Raw genomic sequence first — 18,295 nt, forward strand, 5'->3', positions numbered from 1 at the left:
TTGCCTTGGCCAGTCTGGAGCTATCAAAATGCCTGTTGGTTGCTCTGCTTTGATCTTTAGTATCACCTTGGTCAGCAGAGGTAGAGGAGGGAATGCATACATTTTCAGGGAATTCCAGCTGAAGGAGAGAGCATCCGTTTTCCAGGATAGAGGATGGTGGGTCCTTGTGCAGAACTTTTCCAGGTGATGATTTAGGTGGGAAGCAAAGAGATCTACGTCCGGTCTTCCCCATGTCTTTATTAGTTGTGAGAAAATGTGAGGATGCAGCATCCATTCGTGTGGATCCAAGAAATTTCTGCTCAGGTTGTCCGCCAGTACATTGTCCTTGCCTGGCACAAACTGGGATTGCAAATGTATCTTCAGACTCAGGGATTTTTCCCAGAGAAGCATTGTTAGTCTGCAGAGGGGATAAGAATGAGTGCCTCCCTGCTTGTTTATATACCACATGACAGTGGTGTTGTCTGTCCTTATTAGCAAATGTCCTTGTTGTAGTGTTTTTTCGAAAGTCTCGATTGCATGTATCACTGCCAACATCTCTTTTTGGTTTACATGCAGATGTCTTTCCTTTGGTGTCCATAGACCTTGAATACATCTGCCCTCCATGTGCGCCCCCCATCCATGATCTGAGGCGTCTGTTGTAATCATTTGACCTGCTTGAGGTCTGTTGAAAGACATGCCTTTGTTTAACTGACTTGCTTGAGCCCACTACAAAAATTCCTTTTGCAGACATGGAATAAGTGGGATTACGTCCTCTAGGCTTTGGCTGTGTTGGGACCATAAGCTTTTTAAATACCATTGCAGCTTTCTCATATGAAGTCTTGCCAAAGGTATCAGAAGAATGCAAGATGCCATGAACCCCAGGGCCTGCAGGATTTTCCTTGCAGTCAGCTGGGAGAGTTTTGCTAGGCCTTTGAAGTACTCTGGTAACTGCTGTTGTTTTTCCTCTGTGAGGTAGGCCATTTGAGTTTCTGTGTCCAGTTTGGCTCCTAGGAAAATAATCTGTTGGGATGGCAGTAGTCTTGACTTCTGAATGTTGACTGTGTATCCCAAGGCCTGCAGTAGTTGAATGACATAGTCCAAGTTTACTTTTAAGGTTTGTTTGTTGTCTGCTTGTATGAGGCAGTCGTCCAGGCAGGGGTATATTTGAATCCCCTGGAGTCTGCAGTGTGCCACTACTGATGCCAGGCATTTTGTGAACACTCTGGGCGCAGTAGATAAGCCAAACGGCAATGCTGAGAATTGATAATGCTCTGTTCCTGCAAGAAATCTGAGATATCTTCTGCAGCTTTGTCTGATTGGGACATGCAGGTATGCCTCCTTGAGGTCCAGAGTGACCAGCCAAGACCCCTTGCCCAGCATGGGAAGGAGTTGCTGCAGTGTCAGCATTTTGAACTTTGGCACAATAAGAAAAGTATTTAGAGTTGACAAGTCCAGTATAGGTCTCCATTTGTTTTCTTTTCTTGGAACAAGGAACAGTCTTGAATAAAATCCCTGGCCTTGTTCCTGAGGAGGAACCCTTTCTGTTGCTTTTATACTTAACAGCTTTGAAACTTGAGTGAGTGCCTCTGCCCTTTGATGATGTGGCAGGTTTGGCATGCCTTGTCTTATTGGTAAAGTATGGAAGTGGAATCTGTAACCCTTGTCTATTAAAATCCAGAATCCAGTTGTCCTTGGTTAAGATATGCCAGTTTTTTGAGAATAAGGATAATTTTCCGCCCAAAGGTGCTTCTCTTTGAGCCTTTGTAGGCGGTATGAAAGTCAAGTAGTTGTGATTGTCCTTGTGGTGCAGCTGGGCTGTCTGCGCCACTTCTTTGATTTGTAGGTTGCCATTGGCGGCCCCTGTAGGATCCTCGGTATTGCTCTCTACCTCGGGCACGCCTGCTTTTTCCCCTTTGAAACTTGTCAGGGCCTGGGAAGGACCAATTCTTTGAAGGCCAGTTTCTGCTGAATCTGGGTGGCTGAACCTGAAGGAAATCCTTGACTGTCTGTACTGACTTAGCTTTTTCCTCAATGGATTTCAACACATCTTGTGCATTAGCACCTAAAAGCTTCTGTTTTTCCAGAGGTGCATCAAGTAACTTTACTTTAACATGGTCAGGCAAAGACTGATCTTTTAACCAAGCATGTCTACATATCACAGCCCCAGTCATAGCCGCCCTACATGAAGCTTCCAATGCATCATAACCACACTGAAGAAAATGGTTGTTAACCTGCTGAGTGTTATGTATATGTTCCTGCAATGCCTTTCTATCAATAGGCTCAGGAGAGGCTAATTATTTCTGTAAATCATCCAGTAAAAAATCCTGGTACTGAAGCATGTGAAAAAGGCAGTTAAGTGACCTCATGGCTAGGGTGGTTGAGGTATAAACTTTTTTACCCCATCTCTCCAGGGACCTAGCTTCCCTGTCTGCTGGCAGTGGATTTTTGGCAGTGGAAGTAGCCACTCCCTTGGGGCCCTGTGAAATAGTTTCTAGATCCACAGAGTGGGCCTTAAAGAGATGCTTGTGAGTGTCAGGGACCCTATAATATCTGTCTGGCTTGACAGGAGCAGGGGGGAGAGAATCTGGGTTAGCACTGGAGTGAGAGAAAACATCATCCAAAACATCCATAACTGGAGGAATAGCTAAAGGTCTGTGCTGGGGAAGCTTGAGGAAGGTACGCAGCCATTTCCTGGAATCAGAAAATTCCTGACCCTGCCATTTAAAATGTTCCATCATAGAGTGCAGGACTTCACCAAACAAGAAATCTTCTGGAGGGGAGGCAGAGGGAATTGATTCCTCAGCATCAGAGTCCTCATAGGCCTGGAAGGATTCTTCTAGGGTATCAGAATGCTCAGAATCCCCAGAGGCTTCATCTGAAGAGAGGTTGTCAGCCTGCTCAGTTCTGGGCCTTTTCTCTGCAGGTGGCTGAGAACCTCTGTCTGGATGAGGTTGAGACCCCCTGATAAGAGAAATAAGATCTCCAGCAAGAGACATGATCTGTTTATCAGAAGAAGGGGCCTGAGCAGCAGGTTTAGGATGGGCCTTGGCCTGGCTGGTGGCCTTAGCACATGCAAAGGCCTTGATGGACATGGATACAGGAGGCCTAGCAGCCCCACGTGCAGGAGTAACCTTGTCTACAGAAATGGTGTTGGGTAGATCCAGAACTTCGGTTTCCGGAGGAAAATCAACAACCGGCACCGGAAAGATCTCCGAGACCGAAGGTCGTGTTAATGCTGTGTCGTCGGCCTGGAGCAGTTGAATTACCGCTTCTGAAGGGACCGAAGCACTAGCGGAGGGTTTAGGAGTTGCATCGGTGGTGGACGCGGGCCAAGGATGTCGGTCCCGGTCCTTTCGTTTTTTGGCAGATTGAGTAGTCGGTTGATCCGACGGCATGATATATGCGAAAGATTCACCGAAAAAGTCTTCAGCGAATTCTGCCCGGCGCCTGAGAGTGCGCTTATTAAAGCAAGCACAGGCAGCACAGGCCGAGACGTCGTGGTCTGGGCCCAGGCAAGGAAGGCAGTAAGAATGGAAGTCCTTATGAGGTATTTGTTTACCACAAGACAAACAATTATTAACTTTCTCAATTTGTTCTGACATCGGCTGAGGCAAGAAATAATGTTCCCCATTGGGGTACTTAGCTTTTAGATGACTTCGGTACTGAAAACACAGGAACTGACCGACCGGCACTTGCGAACTGCTTCTGCTTCGGGCACCGCGCGGCAAGAAAGGCTGAAGAAGATGGCGTCGGCCGATGCCTTTATACTCCAGCCGTTGTGACGTCGGAGAGGAGGCGACACCAGCCGACACTGGACCCAGACTTTGGAATTCGGCCGACCAAGGGCTGCCTGAAGCAGGACAACCCATATGTTATGACTGCAGTTGCATTCTTGAAGGACATCAGAATTATACTGCTAAGGGCAGAGGTGTAGTTAAGATTTAGCAACTATATGCAAGTCTAGGAAGAATTTGAGAAAAAGAATACAGTTAACTACCTTCAGGGTTGGTACCAAGACAAGATGAAAGAAAAAAAAAAACACAGGTGTGAAGATATGTGTGTCAAAATTCCCAGGTTCAGAGCCCCTAGGGGAGGGGAATGGAAAGAGTAAGAGATGGGTCAAACAAAAAGACAGAGTCGAGCCAAATCAAAACAATATGTTAAATGCATGTGTGAATTCTTGAACAGATACACGCACACACACACACACACACACACACACACACACACACACACACACACACACACACACACACACACACACACACACACACACACACACACACACACACACACACACACACACACACACACACACACACACACATACACACGCACACACATATATGTAGATATAGATAGATATGTATGTATATGTATGTATGCATATATACATACATATATAAACTTACATGCTCATACATGTGTGTATGTGTTTGTATGTGTGTGTGTGAATGTGTATATATATATATATATATATATATATATATATATATATATATATATATATATATATATATATATATATATATATATATATATATATATATATATATACACACACACACATATATACACACATACACATAAATATATCATACACATATACAACCAAATACACATACAAATACCAACATGCATGCATATACCCACATACAGAGAACTATATGTACATTTATGTACATATAAATACCCATGCATACATGTACATATACACAAATACCGACATATATACATGTACAAATGCACATAGATACATATGTACATATTCACATACAAAAATACCACATAAAAGGGGTTACTGTCCAAGAAATACATGGTTATATTAAGTGAAATCAGGTGCCTCAACTTGTGCTTACCAAATAATTATTATTTTAAAGTGTTTTCACCCATATCTGCTTCCTCAGATCTTGCATGTACTAATGTGGTAGTTCATACTGCTGATGACACATATCAAAACATGAAGAGTTCAAGTTGACATTAAAATAACAATCAGTTAATTAAAAAAACCCCAATGGAAGAAAAAGTAAAAACGTAAACTACATATGAATATATATATATATATATATATATATGGTTCTACCTCACTTCAACGACACGCCGGAACATCGACAGGGAAATCGCGAGCCCCAGAAGATCGACAGCGCAGAAGACCGACGCGACGGGACCTAGAAGATCGACAAGCAGAAGACCGACCCGACGGATGAAAGCACCGACGCCGAGGATGCCGACATGGGAAAAGGCTGTGTAAGTATGCGGTAGTGACGGACGTTAGGGTGCGAGTAAGGTAAGTGTGGATAGGGGTGGGTTAAGTGAGTTAGGGTTAGGAGCCGGGTCAGGTAAGTGCGGTAGTGATTGTGTTTGGGTTAGGGCGGATAAGTGAGTTAGGGTTAGGAGCGGGTCAGGTAAGTGTGCGGTAGTGATTGTGTTTGGGTTAGGGGGATAAATGAGTTAGGGTTAGGGAGCGGGTCAGGTAAGTGTGCGGTAGTGACGGACCTTAGGGTTAGGGTTTGGGTTAGGGTTGTAGGTAGTTGTGTATGTGAGGTTTAGTGTGGGTTTGTATGGATTTTGGTGTGCTTGTGTTGTGTATGTGGTTTTTGGACGGGGAATGTGTTTTGTTTGTTGATTGTGGTGTGTGAAGTGTATGAGGTTTCGTGTTTGTGTACCGTCGGTTATTTCGTTGTCAGGCATGTGGGATTTCGTGTTTTTGTACTGTCGGTTATGTGGTTTCGGTGATTGCGTTGTCGGTGTTGTGGTGTTTCGTTTATGTGAGGTAGAACCATATATATATATATATATATATATATATATATATATATATATATATATATATATATACATATATACATACATATATCTAGTACTAAAGATAAACATGAAAATTAAACTCATTATGCTTAAACCTATCATGCATAGCCATGAAAAAAAATGTGCTGTCTTCAGTAAAATTTATTTTTACTAAACGTTATTATGCTCCAGGTTCTTTAACTCAAGTATGCTCTTAATAGACCATGTCCGATTGAGTTCAGATTTCCAATAAGCTTTAAGTCAAATCTGCTATTCAAGTTCTTTTTGCTGTAGCTTTGCATTCAGATTGCATTGTAATGGGCCCAAATGTATTCTCTCTTTTATATAAAAAAACAAACCTCATAGTTCCTGCAGACCTGAGTATGTCAGGAGAGTGGGTTATTGAAGTCTTTAAGCCTGATGTCTGAAAGGTGTTTAGTCACTCCTATTTTGAGAGAGTTAATTGTTTTTCCAATGTAAAGTGTTTTGCATTTTGAGCAGCTGGCCTGGTATACTAGAAAGTTACTACTGCAATTATATCTGTCATTGCAGACATATATCATTTTTCAATTTGGACATGTAAAATAGTTCTTTTGACTCATAAATGCATAGCATCTGCAGTCTGGGGGTTTGCAGGGTACGTTCCTACCTGTAAATGTGAGGGTGCACTAATTCCTTTACATTTTCTACCCAGCTTCTAATGTTTCTTCCTTTTTGATAAATGAAGGATGGTTGTGGGACAAGAATCTGACTGATAGATTGGTTTCCTGTAATGATGCTCCAGTTTTCACCCATTTTTCTTTTTATTAATTGTGAATCTTTGGAGTAAGTTAGGATCATACTCCATTGATGTTTGTCATTTCCTTCACTGATATTTGTGTGACTTATAACTGCTTCCTTCTGGTAGTGGTGGTGGGGGTGGTGGGAGTTCAACAGAGCTGGGACTTTATTTTATTTGAGGAGTTTAATGGATCTCAGTATGTTAACCAACATATTTCCATTGTATCCCCTTTCCAGAAAATTTTGCTGTAGTTGATCTAGGTTGGTGAGTTTTAGTTGGAGCCCGGATTTCTAGACAGATGGATCAATTTCTCACCAGCCTAGATTAACTGCATCAAGATTTTTCTGGAAGGAGGATGCAATGAGAATTTGGGGGCTAGTTTTCTCTTTTTTGGTATGCATACGCGCACACACACACACACACACACACACACACACACACACACACACACACACACACACACACACACACACACACACACAAACACACATACACACACACACACACACACACACACACACACACACACACTCACACACACTCACACACAGATATATATATATATATATATATATATATATATATATATATATATATATATATATATATATAATTGAAGCACATCTCTCAGTTTCCAAAGTGTTGCCTTCACCTCTCTGTCCATCAGAAATCTCAGATGCATACCTTGAACTGGCACCTCACCTAAGTGTCATGTTTCATGCCCACTGAGTGGTGCACAGCTACAGTTATCCCACTCCACAAGGGGGGATCCACCTTGGATCCCGGGAACTACCACCCCATCAGTCTGACGAGCCTGATCTGCAAGGCCATGCAACGTATTATCATGGAACTTATAAACAAAGGCATTGGCAACCTAAAAACACTGGATCCCACCCAGTTTGGGTTCGTGAAGTGCCGATCTTGTCTCCTGGACCTGATTGACTTCTTTGAATCAGTCTCCAGAGCCGTGGACGAGAGTAAGGCAGTCCACACAGCCTATCTAGACCTCACCAAGGCCTTTGACACCACCCCCCACTCTGGAATCATAGATAAACTTACTAAGCTGGGCATTAATCCCTACATCACTCTATGGGTTGCCAACTGGCTTACTGACAGAACCCACACTGTAAAAGTAGCTGACTTCAAATCCAGCTCCAGACAAGTGACAAGTGCAGTACCTCAGGGTTCAGTCCTGGGACCTCTCTTGTTTGGCATCTACTTCTCTGCAGTACAGGCCAACACTGAGGGACTCTGGATAACAAAGTTTGCAGATGACTGCAAACTGGGAGCCATTATTGAATCCCCAAATTATGTCGAAACTCTACAAAAGGGCCTTACAGAAACAGATGCTTGGGGCCAGAGCCATGGGCTCAAGCTCAATGCCAAGAAATGTATAGTTATCCCCTTTGGGAGAAAACATGCACCTGTGAATTACCACATAGTAACAGTACAGTAAACACTGAAAGTGTGATAAGAGACTTAGGGACACAAGTGGACAGTGGTCTCACCTTCAATAACCACATCGCCACAACAGTCAGGAAATCCTTCTATGTGGCACACGTCATCACTAAGGGCTTTTCATCCAGAAAAAAGGAGGTCATTGTCCCACTGTACTCATCCCTCATTAGACCCATTATAGAATACAACGACCCATTTGGTATTTACCTCTCAAGACATCTGCAACAACTGGTAAAGCCGCAGAAATACCTCACTAAAAGAATCACAGGCCTAAAGCAGATGCTCTATGCCTTAAAAAACCCCAGCTATACTCTGTCGTATATCGTCTACTCCAAGGCGATCTCTGCTTAACATACAAGGCCATGTCAAGCTCAGAGCTGTTGGACATGCTACACTTAAAGAAATCCCAATCCCTCAGAGCCACACGCTCCAGGGATCTAAACCTTGTCATCACAATAAACAAAACATGCTGGAAGGAATAGTTTCCTGACCCAGAGACTCCCCAGACTATGGAATAGACTGCTGATACATGTCAAGCTTCTTTGGCCCTCTTCGAAAGGAACCTTGATGACTGGATGGGAGAAAGGAAATTCACCCTGGGGATCATGCCAGTCGCCCTAGACAGGGGTCCAGGGAAGTAAATAATATGGGAAGAAATAGCCAGGGAATTATTATGGCTAGGCTTGTATAGGCCCTAGGGCTGATAGCCTAGTACCAACCTATGAACCTATGAAATAACATGATGAGGCTTTGTGGATCCTATTGCATTTATATTATGTAAATTACCCCCTTTGGGCATGATGTGTATGCTATTTGGGGCTCATTTAATTATTGTTTCTGAATCACTTAAATTTCATAGTGAGCAAACCTGATAAGCATTATGTTAAGTTCCACATGATGTTGTATACATGCCTTTGCACTTGTGGCTAGCTCTGTGCACACATGCGATGCCAGTTATGTCAGGTTGGTGAAAAGTGTTATCTTAGAATCTGAAGAAGGAATCACTGTTGGGCAGTTAATGTCCACAGTAAATAGGGGGATGTAGCACTACCATGTTTTACACATTAAATGCCATTGGAGTCATAAGAATATAGTATCTGTATTCTATTATTTTGGTATCCATTATGCAAATAAGGTGCCCGCAGTGAACATCAGTGTGCAGAAGCTGTAACACAGAAAAAGTCATTTAGATACTAATCCCCTACCATTTTTCTTGATATCTTTGAAGATGAGACTATCATGGCTGGAGAAGGTGAAAGTAGTGCTCCTTTAAAAGCACAAAGGTGGTGTGAGGAGGAGTCCAAAATTTTTTTTGACATCTTCCACAAGCATTAGGGATGCAGGTTCATGCAGGAAGGTTAAACCTGGTCATAGTATAAGGCTGATATCTGGAGAAGTTTGGCTATGGCTGCCACCCATGCTACTGGCATTCCATGAATGGGAGGCAGTGCCTTCACCAGTGCAGTGACTTGAGACATTGCAAGCCTGATCTCCTTGGCCAACATTATTTACCTATCCAAACACAATACCAGTGCATGGCTGTATACTTCTTTTCATTCTGCTCTTTCTTTATCTCTATGCCCTGCAGAGATTTAAAGGGACAGAGAGATGCCTAGAGATGGATAGTCTGGTGTCGGACTAAGTTGGGTTGGGAGCTAAGGTGTTGGGAGGGTAGCCTAATGGTTAAGGTGCTTGCCTTGTGAACACAAAGTGCAGGGTATGAGTCTCACAAGTGATAATTGGCTAGGCTTACAATGGCTTGCAAGGGCAGTTAGCTAACTAACCTATGAACCTATAACAAAGTGTAGTTCCCCTAGTGAAGGATGTGTCTGTCTGTATAGTGAAAATTGTAACAATTAAAAATAACAGTGAATATCATTTATACAGCCAGAGAACTTCTGCTTGTCCTGGAATACCTTACTGGAATTTACATGACTGTGCAATGTCAGACTTTTGCTTCTGCGTGAACCCCATGTACAGCTGGTCATATTATTAAAAGCCTATTTTCCTTCACTGTGTTGATGAGTATGAACATAGCTAAGAATAATAATGCCATTGTTTTTTATGTCTCTTTTCCCACCCTCTTTGTCTTTATCCTTTTCTTGTTATTACTTTTTTGTCTCTCCATTTCTTTTACTATTATATGCAGCATCACAGTGAGCTGAACTGACCACACCAGCACCAACTATTGTCCATCCACAGGTAGGCATCAGCAGTGCTGACACCACCACCACTATAGGTAGCCAGCACATCTGGTTCCCAGCCTGGTAGAACTTCCTCCACACTTTCTGCCTTACCTGTATCACATTTATCAGTTAGCCCTGCACTTTAGGATGGTAAACTGGTACATTTTTGTAGCAGTGCGAGTGGTAGTGACACTTTTATCATCCATCAGGAGTTGGCAGAGCTTGTGTGGGGCGATAATGGACTGGAAGTTCGATGCCCGTATCAGCCATATAGAGTCCATGCTCATGTGACTCAAATTGCATCCCTGATAAACACTGTCAACACTGTCTGAGGCAGGACATAGTAGTACTGGCTACCAGGGAGAGAAATAATCTTCCCACTGTATCTAAGCTGGCCAAGACTGCATCTTTCAATACCCAATCCCATCCCCAATCCCTAGATTCCCCTCACGTTTATGTATAAAACTACCTTGTATGTCATACAGTTTTCTCCTTACTACTGTCTGCCCTCTGACTGGTATGTCCTTCACCATTGTGCTCCCTACACCCTCACTGTGTTACCAAAAACACTGTCAGTCATGTCTATCTTCCCCTGCAAACTAGCCCCCTCTTATCCACCTCTTACTTGCCCAACTTTCTTTTTTTCAATATAAATTGAAAAAGGGCATCTGTTTCACAAAAAAAAAAAATACTTCCAACCATTCCTCTCAACTTCATAGCCCTTTGTACACATTGACTGGCTGCATAATAAAACATGTAGAATTCTGACATATTGTTGAGGATGTCTTGCGTTAAATTATTACAACTCTTGTTGTAATTCATCCATCTCCATTCCTGCTCATTCTTCATTTTCATACCTTCTGTTCTATGCTCTAATTGCATCCCTTTTCATCTTTGCCCTATACTCCCAAAAAATACATAAACATGCTACATATATGCCCAGAAATGGCTTAGATATTAAATCATCTGTCTATGGTCATATATTGCATTACGGTTAGCAGAGAGCAATGCTGCTGGTCATTTATAACCAAAGAGAAATGATACTTCCCATCTTATGGCAATAACAATAAAAAAAAAATCCTTTGAGCATACTAAAATCTTGGCATTGGTCATGCAAATGAGCTTATTGTAGATGCGAGTCAATAAACAATTGTGAAATATGGTAAAGTTAATACTTTTTCTGTGAAGGTCTCTGTCTCAACATATTCATGATGTGATAAGTCTGCTATCAGTGTACTAGGTGCTGGATTGTAATCCCCTGAGGGCGGGATGTTGTTTTACAATATTATATTCTCATCATACAACTGTATGCCATTTCCCTGCAGTACTATATATATATATTTTAATGCCTTTCTTCTACGTTTTTCAGTGGCTTACAAGACTAATGCTATTATTCCAGAAATGTGACTGACACAAGCAAGCATGTGTTCAAATTCATTCAGGTGTATTTCTCTTTTACTGCTGTCCAATCTTCTGTTACCCTGATACATGTTTTAGTGATACATTCCTTATGTATGATTATGTGGTGTACCTGGCTAATGCTCTGTTTTGAGGAATGGGTGGCACAGTGGTGCAGCAGTTAATGTTGTCTCCTCACAGCAACAGATTCTCCAGTTCGATTCTTGGCTGGGGTACCTTCTGTGTGGAGTTTGTATGTCCTCCCTGTGTTCGTGTGGGTTTCCTCTGGGTACACTGGTTTCATCCCACATTCCAAAGACATGCATCTGGACTGCTTCTCCCCGGGGCTCTGCTGAAAATAGGGTCTGTCCTAGTCAGGCTTTCCTGGTCAACAAATGTTAAATAAATAAATGGTATTTACACAGAGATATATTCAAAGCCATGTTAGTCTTAGATGGAGTTTGCCACTAGCTTTGGGCTGCATTCACAAACAACCTGCCTCTGATAAGTCCTGATCATGACAACCAAGGAGCTGCAACTGGCCTCACACCATCTGTAGGCTGAGCTGTGTGATTTTCTTTCTTATGAAATGAAACATACCTATGATCTATGTGTACATTCTGTCATGGAATTTGGTGCTGTCTAAAAATGTTAAGTATGGCATCATCTTGTATTGCTGAGTTAAGAAGTGAGATATCGTGCTGACCTACCTCCATCCAGCTCATTCCTTCTTAGCTCACCTAGTGTAAGACCTACTGTGTGTTTCCCCCTTTAAACTTGGTTCTGTAATTCCATTTCCAACCCCCAATCTGGTCCAAAAATAAATACAACACAACACACACAATCCCGTAATACAATTATCTAACTGACTGTCGTGCACTGCTTGGTATCCACTCTGCAAATGTGCTACATATTCCAGATATGTGTCCTATTAATGACTCCTGCAGTTGGACAACTTCACTGGCTGCTCTTGCTACTGCACTGCTATGTATCATATCACCATGAAGGGCATGGGCTCATATCCATTAATGTTTGTCTGTCTGTTTCACTCACCTTAAGCCTTATCTCCTCACCTTTTGTTGTCCCATCTGCTTGCTGCCCTTTTTACCTCTGTACTATGTCCTTTACAAATCTTTAATTTTATGAGAAATACATTGCCACACCACACACATGGCTAAAAAAGCATATATGTATGTGTGTGTGTGTGTGTGTGTGTGTGTGTGTGTGTGTGTGTGTGTGTATATAAATATATATATATATATATATATAGATATATATATATATATATATATATATATATATATATATATATATATATATATATATATATATATATATATATATATCTATATGCACATATATACACACACACACACACACACACACACACACACACACACACACACACACACACACACACACACACATTTTATATACATATATATATATATATATATATACATATATACACACACATACATACATACATATTAAAATTATTTACTTTGGTCACATGTTGGATGTCAGTTGCACATAGCAACTTCACTGTCCAGGTATAAGCAGAGAATTTTCACTTTTCATCCTGTGACACAGACAGAGGAAAAACTCTTTGTATGTGGTAAGATCTTGGCATCCTTTGCACAGCTGATGTAGCTGTTGATGTGCAACACCAATCAATACTGAAATAAGGTGAAGCTAATATTTTCATTTTAGCAGCTTCATGGTTCATGGGATCTGTTGATTGTCTACCCTTGTGCAGACCGAATAGTGACTCCAGTGGCCCTGATAGGTCATATTTCTGGCTATTTAGGAGGCATCCTGAGATATTCTCAGGGCCCATTGAAGCTATACTCTTGACCTTAGACAGCACATCTAAGATCCCGACTAATAGCTGGAGGGTAAAGATGGAGATGAATGTGTCAGTCAGATTTGTTATATCTTCCAGTTCTGTGAATGTGGGTCCATTTACAAACAGTTCAACAAAATGCTGTGTGCTTCATTTCAAGGTTTCGGACATAGCTAAAGAAGGCCTTATGGTTGTCTTGGCCTAGGATGCTACCTTTACCTCAAAATTTGCTTTGTTGGACTTAGTCCTTGTAGTTGTTTATTCAATTTGATGACAGAGTTTTTATTTGGGTTTTTTTGGTGCTACACATCATAATTTTAACTATGACTTTTTTCTTTTGTTCCATCAGGGTGTTTTTTTTTTTTTTGAGTTAGCTTTGATATTAGTTTTGGTAGGCACAGCAGTCTCTATGCAATAATTGACATGGTTGTACAGAGCTTCTGTGAATAATTTCTCATAGGCTGCTGTGTTATCTGGGTTTGGAGGGGCTTAAAATTTTGACAGGTTATCACTTAATATGTGATAGTTTGCCTTGGAGTAATTTCTATCTGTTACAGGGTTTGTTGGTGGTGCAGAACTGATTCTTATTTTGATGGAGATTGTTTTGTGGTCCATCCTTATCAGAGTCTTGACTCAATGAACAAATTTAATTAACAATGTCCAGGCCACAGATTTCTTCTACTCCTTCCTGAAATGATGCAAAAGAAAGCAAGTTTTTTTTTTTTACTTTTTACAATATGGCTGAAAGGGGTAACCTACAGTTGGATGAAGACTGAATTCTCAAACATCATTTGCCCAAAATTTAGCCTGTCAAGGATTAAAGTTCCTCTCCAAGAATTTATTGTCAGTGAGGTCAGCCATCTGTGATGCCTTTTCAGGGGTATTTTTTCCACTTAATCGAATTGGTGTGACCCTGGAATTGGTATATATAAGTTTGGGGGTGTGGAGGCTTGCCCTCCACATCAGGGGTGCAGTGGGGCTTGTGCCCTGCAAACAACACTTACAAAGCATTATTTGACTGTTTGTTTTCAGGGAAATGGAGTTCTGGGATTCTGGTCCCCAACAGGATAAACGTTGTCACCTCATAGTGGAAGCAGCTAAAAGGATGAATTTGGGTTATGTTTTACCATAACATTATGCAAGAAACATGTACAAACCTTCCTTGTTTGCAATGTGCAATAGTAAATCTTGGAATATTTAAAGCATAGCTTAATTTAATGAAAATCTTTTAAGGCCTCCTTTAATGGTATATTACTGTGCCATATGGAATTGAATTTTAAAATTACTTCCTGATTTATTCATAACCGCGGTGGTGGTGCTGTGGTAGCGTTGTCACCTCACAGTAAGACACTGTCCGGTTCGATTCTCAGCTAGACCGTCTTCTGCGTGGAGACATGCGTGAATGGGCGTACCTTTGTTGAAGGTTGTGCATCAGGGCTGGTATCTCGGCACGTAAAAATCAACTACCAATCATTAGCAGACCGGAGTTCTGCTGTGGCAACCCCTAAAAGCCAAAAGACACAACAACTTCCTGATTTATTCATGGTGTATGTAGAACCAAACTGTAGGTAATGTTTGGTTTGAATCCTTTTCTGGATAGAGTCAGTATCTCTAGCAAAAATGTTCAGCTAACATGTTTTTGTGGTACAGCTCCAAACTCTGCGGGGAATCCAAGTGTTCTGTAACTCCTACAGTTCTTAAACTGAAATGGCACAATCTCATTTCATGGTCTAAACCCTTGTTTAGAACTGAATAGATGTGCTTCTGCAGCAATTTATGCTTCAAACAATGATCTGTTTATGTGTTTTGTGGTTTATTTACTATCTGAGATAACGTTTACTTAATGTTTAGTCACAATAAGGGCAGTGTTGATTTTTTTAAAGCCATTATCTGCAACCTGTGTTTAGTGAACTTCTTTAACTTTATCCAAAAAAAGTTTTGTTATGCTTACACCGGTCTGCTGCTGGTCTTGAAGCATTCAGAGCTACTTGGCTGTATGTTCCTTTTCAGAGCAGATTTCTTTGTTTTCATTAAGACAGTATAATATTACATTCATAATACTTCCTTCCTATACTGTTTCTCTGTCTTCCTTAGTTCTGGATTCTTTTAGACTTGCCTGTAATAAAAAGACAAATGTAAGTCCATTTTTTGTTCCAAAGAATTTACAAACATTGTAGTTATTAGTCCAAATTAAGAAATGTGCTCATCTTCCTATGCATCCATCTAGCCATCCATCCATGTATGCATGCATCCATCCATCCTTCTGTCCATCCAACCCTCCATCCATCCATCCATTCATCCATCCATCCATCCATCCATCCATCCATCCATCCATCCCTCCATCTATTTCTTCCTTGTTGTGAAAGAGTACCTGGAATAATGTCTGTATTGGACAGTTTATAATTTTTTTGTTTTGTTTCTGCTGCTACCAGATTTATGGACTTCTTAGAGATTTACTCATTTTGCATATTGGAACTTAGACATTTAAGAATCACATTTAGAAGGCAAAACAAATACAGTTTTGCAAACTTTTGGTGGGTTTGAGGTTAAAAGGAAAACAAATATGTTCCCTACTCTCCATTTGCCATTAGAGCTTCATTTTCACACCTTCCTATTAATGATCATATCCATCTATAATGGATATGTTACTGGATTTTATAACTCAAGAAAGATATTTGGTCTTGAGATCAGAAATGCAGATCTGACCTTTAGAAGTATATACCATCTTGCAAATTGTTAGTTTCCCAACATCCAAAATCAATGTAGTTTCACAAGGGAATAACTTATTTTTATAGAGTACTAGTTGCAATTGCCAAATCAGTCAAATAACCATATAAAATAGTATATTCATAAGCATGGGGTGATGTGCAGAGCTGTAGTAACTACAGAGGGATTAAATGAATCAGTCACAGCATGAAGTTATGGGAAAGAGTACTGGAAGCTAGGTTAAGAAGGGAGGTGATGATTAGTGATCAGCAGTATGGTTTCATGCCAGGAAAGAGCACTACAGATGTGATGTTTGACCTGAGAGTGTTGATGGAGAAGTACAGAGAAGGTCAGAAGGAGTTGCATTGTGTCTTTGTGGACTTAGAGAAAGCATATGACAGGGTGCCTAGAGAGGAGTTGTGGTATTGTATGAGGAAGTCAGGAGTGTCAGAGAAGTATGTAAGAGTGGTACAGGATATGTACGAGGGTAGTGCGACAGCGGTGAGGTCTGCGGTGGGAGTGACGGATGCATTTAAGGTGGAGGTGGGATTACATCAAGGTTCATCTCTGAGCCCTTTCTTATTTGTAATGGTGATGGACAGGTTGACAGACAAGATCAGACAGGAGTCCCCGTGGACTGTGATGTTTGCAGATGACATTGTGACCTGTAGTGAGAGTAGGGAACAGGTGGAGGAGACCCATGAGAGGTGGAGATATGCTCTAGAGAGAAGAGGAATGAAAGTCAGCAGGACTAAGTCAGAATATGTGTGTGTGTGAATGAGAGGGAGGATAGAGGAATGGTGAGGATGCAGGGAGTAGAGCTGGTGAAGGTGGATGAGTTTAAATACTTGGGATCAACAGTCCAGAGTAATGGTGAGTGTGGAAGAGAGGTGAAGAAGAGAGTACAGGCAGGATGGAGTGGGTGGAGAAGAGTGTCAGGAGTGATTTATGACAGACGTGTACCAGTAAGAGTGAAAGGGAAGGTCTACAAGAGGGTAGTGAGACCAGCTATGTTATATAGGTTGGCATTGACAAAAAGGCAGGAGTCAGAGCTGGACGTGGCAGAGTTAAAGATGTTAAGATTTGCACTGGGTGTGATGAGGGTGGACAGGATTAGGAATAAGTATATTAGAGGGTCAGCCCAGGTTGGAAGGTTTGGAGACAAAGCCAGAGAGGCAAGATTACATTGGTTTGGACATGTGCTGAGGAGAGATGCAGAGTATATTGGGAAAAATATAATAAAGATGAAGCTACTAGGTAACAGGAAAAGAGGAAGGCCTAAGATAAGGTTTATGGATGTGGTGAGAGAGGACATGCAGGTGGTTGGTGTGATAGAGCAAGATGCAGAGGACAGGAAGAAATGGAAACAGATGATCCACTGTGGTGACCCCTAACGGGAGCAGCCGAAAGAAGAAGAAGATAGGCATGGCCATTGCACATAACACAATAGCTGCTTAGTTAAAAGTAAGAGGAAGACAGAAATAAAAAAACTGTATTAGTAATAATCTTTAGAAAAGAAGTAAACCAAACACCAAGAACACACTCCTGTGTTGGTGTAGGTGTGGGTGTGTGCGTGTGTGTGTGTGTGTGTGTGTGTGTGTGTGTGTGTGTGTGTGTGTGTGTGTGTGTGTGTGTGTGTGTGTGTGTGTTTGTATGGGTCTACTCGAAATAACCAAAATCTCAGCAGACTGAAATTCATAACACTGAGACCACAACACCTAAATCCCAAGCACTCAACACCTTACATACCAGACACACATAACACCGACAAAACTAAATCTTGACTTAACTCGTTCAACTAAACAAAGACAGTAAACACCAACACCATTGTAAAAGCAAGCTAACACAATTACAATCCAAACTACTTACTTGACCTCACTCAGATCCTGCCCATCAACCAATAAACCCAAACCCTTAAAAAGTTATACTGAATATTCATGACAGTCTCTATAGCACCAACATGAATATTCATAACAAACACTTAAATTAAACAAACCTAACTATGTAACTTAAACTTTAACGTATGCCCCCCCTGCACCCCCAATCCCCCCGCTAATTAAAGATACCAATTCCGAGATCACATTGCAGCATCCATATGAGTGGATTTCCTGCTCTGCTCAGCTTGGACTGTTGGATATTCAGACGGTCAGTTTT

Source organism: Protopterus annectens, chromosome 8.part0, assembly GCF_019279795.1.
Source record: "Protopterus annectens isolate FY-2018-M chromosome 8.part0, PAN1.0, whole genome shotgun sequence".
Lineage (NCBI taxonomy): Eukaryota > Metazoa > Chordata > Ceratodontiformes > Protopteridae > Protopterus > Protopterus annectens.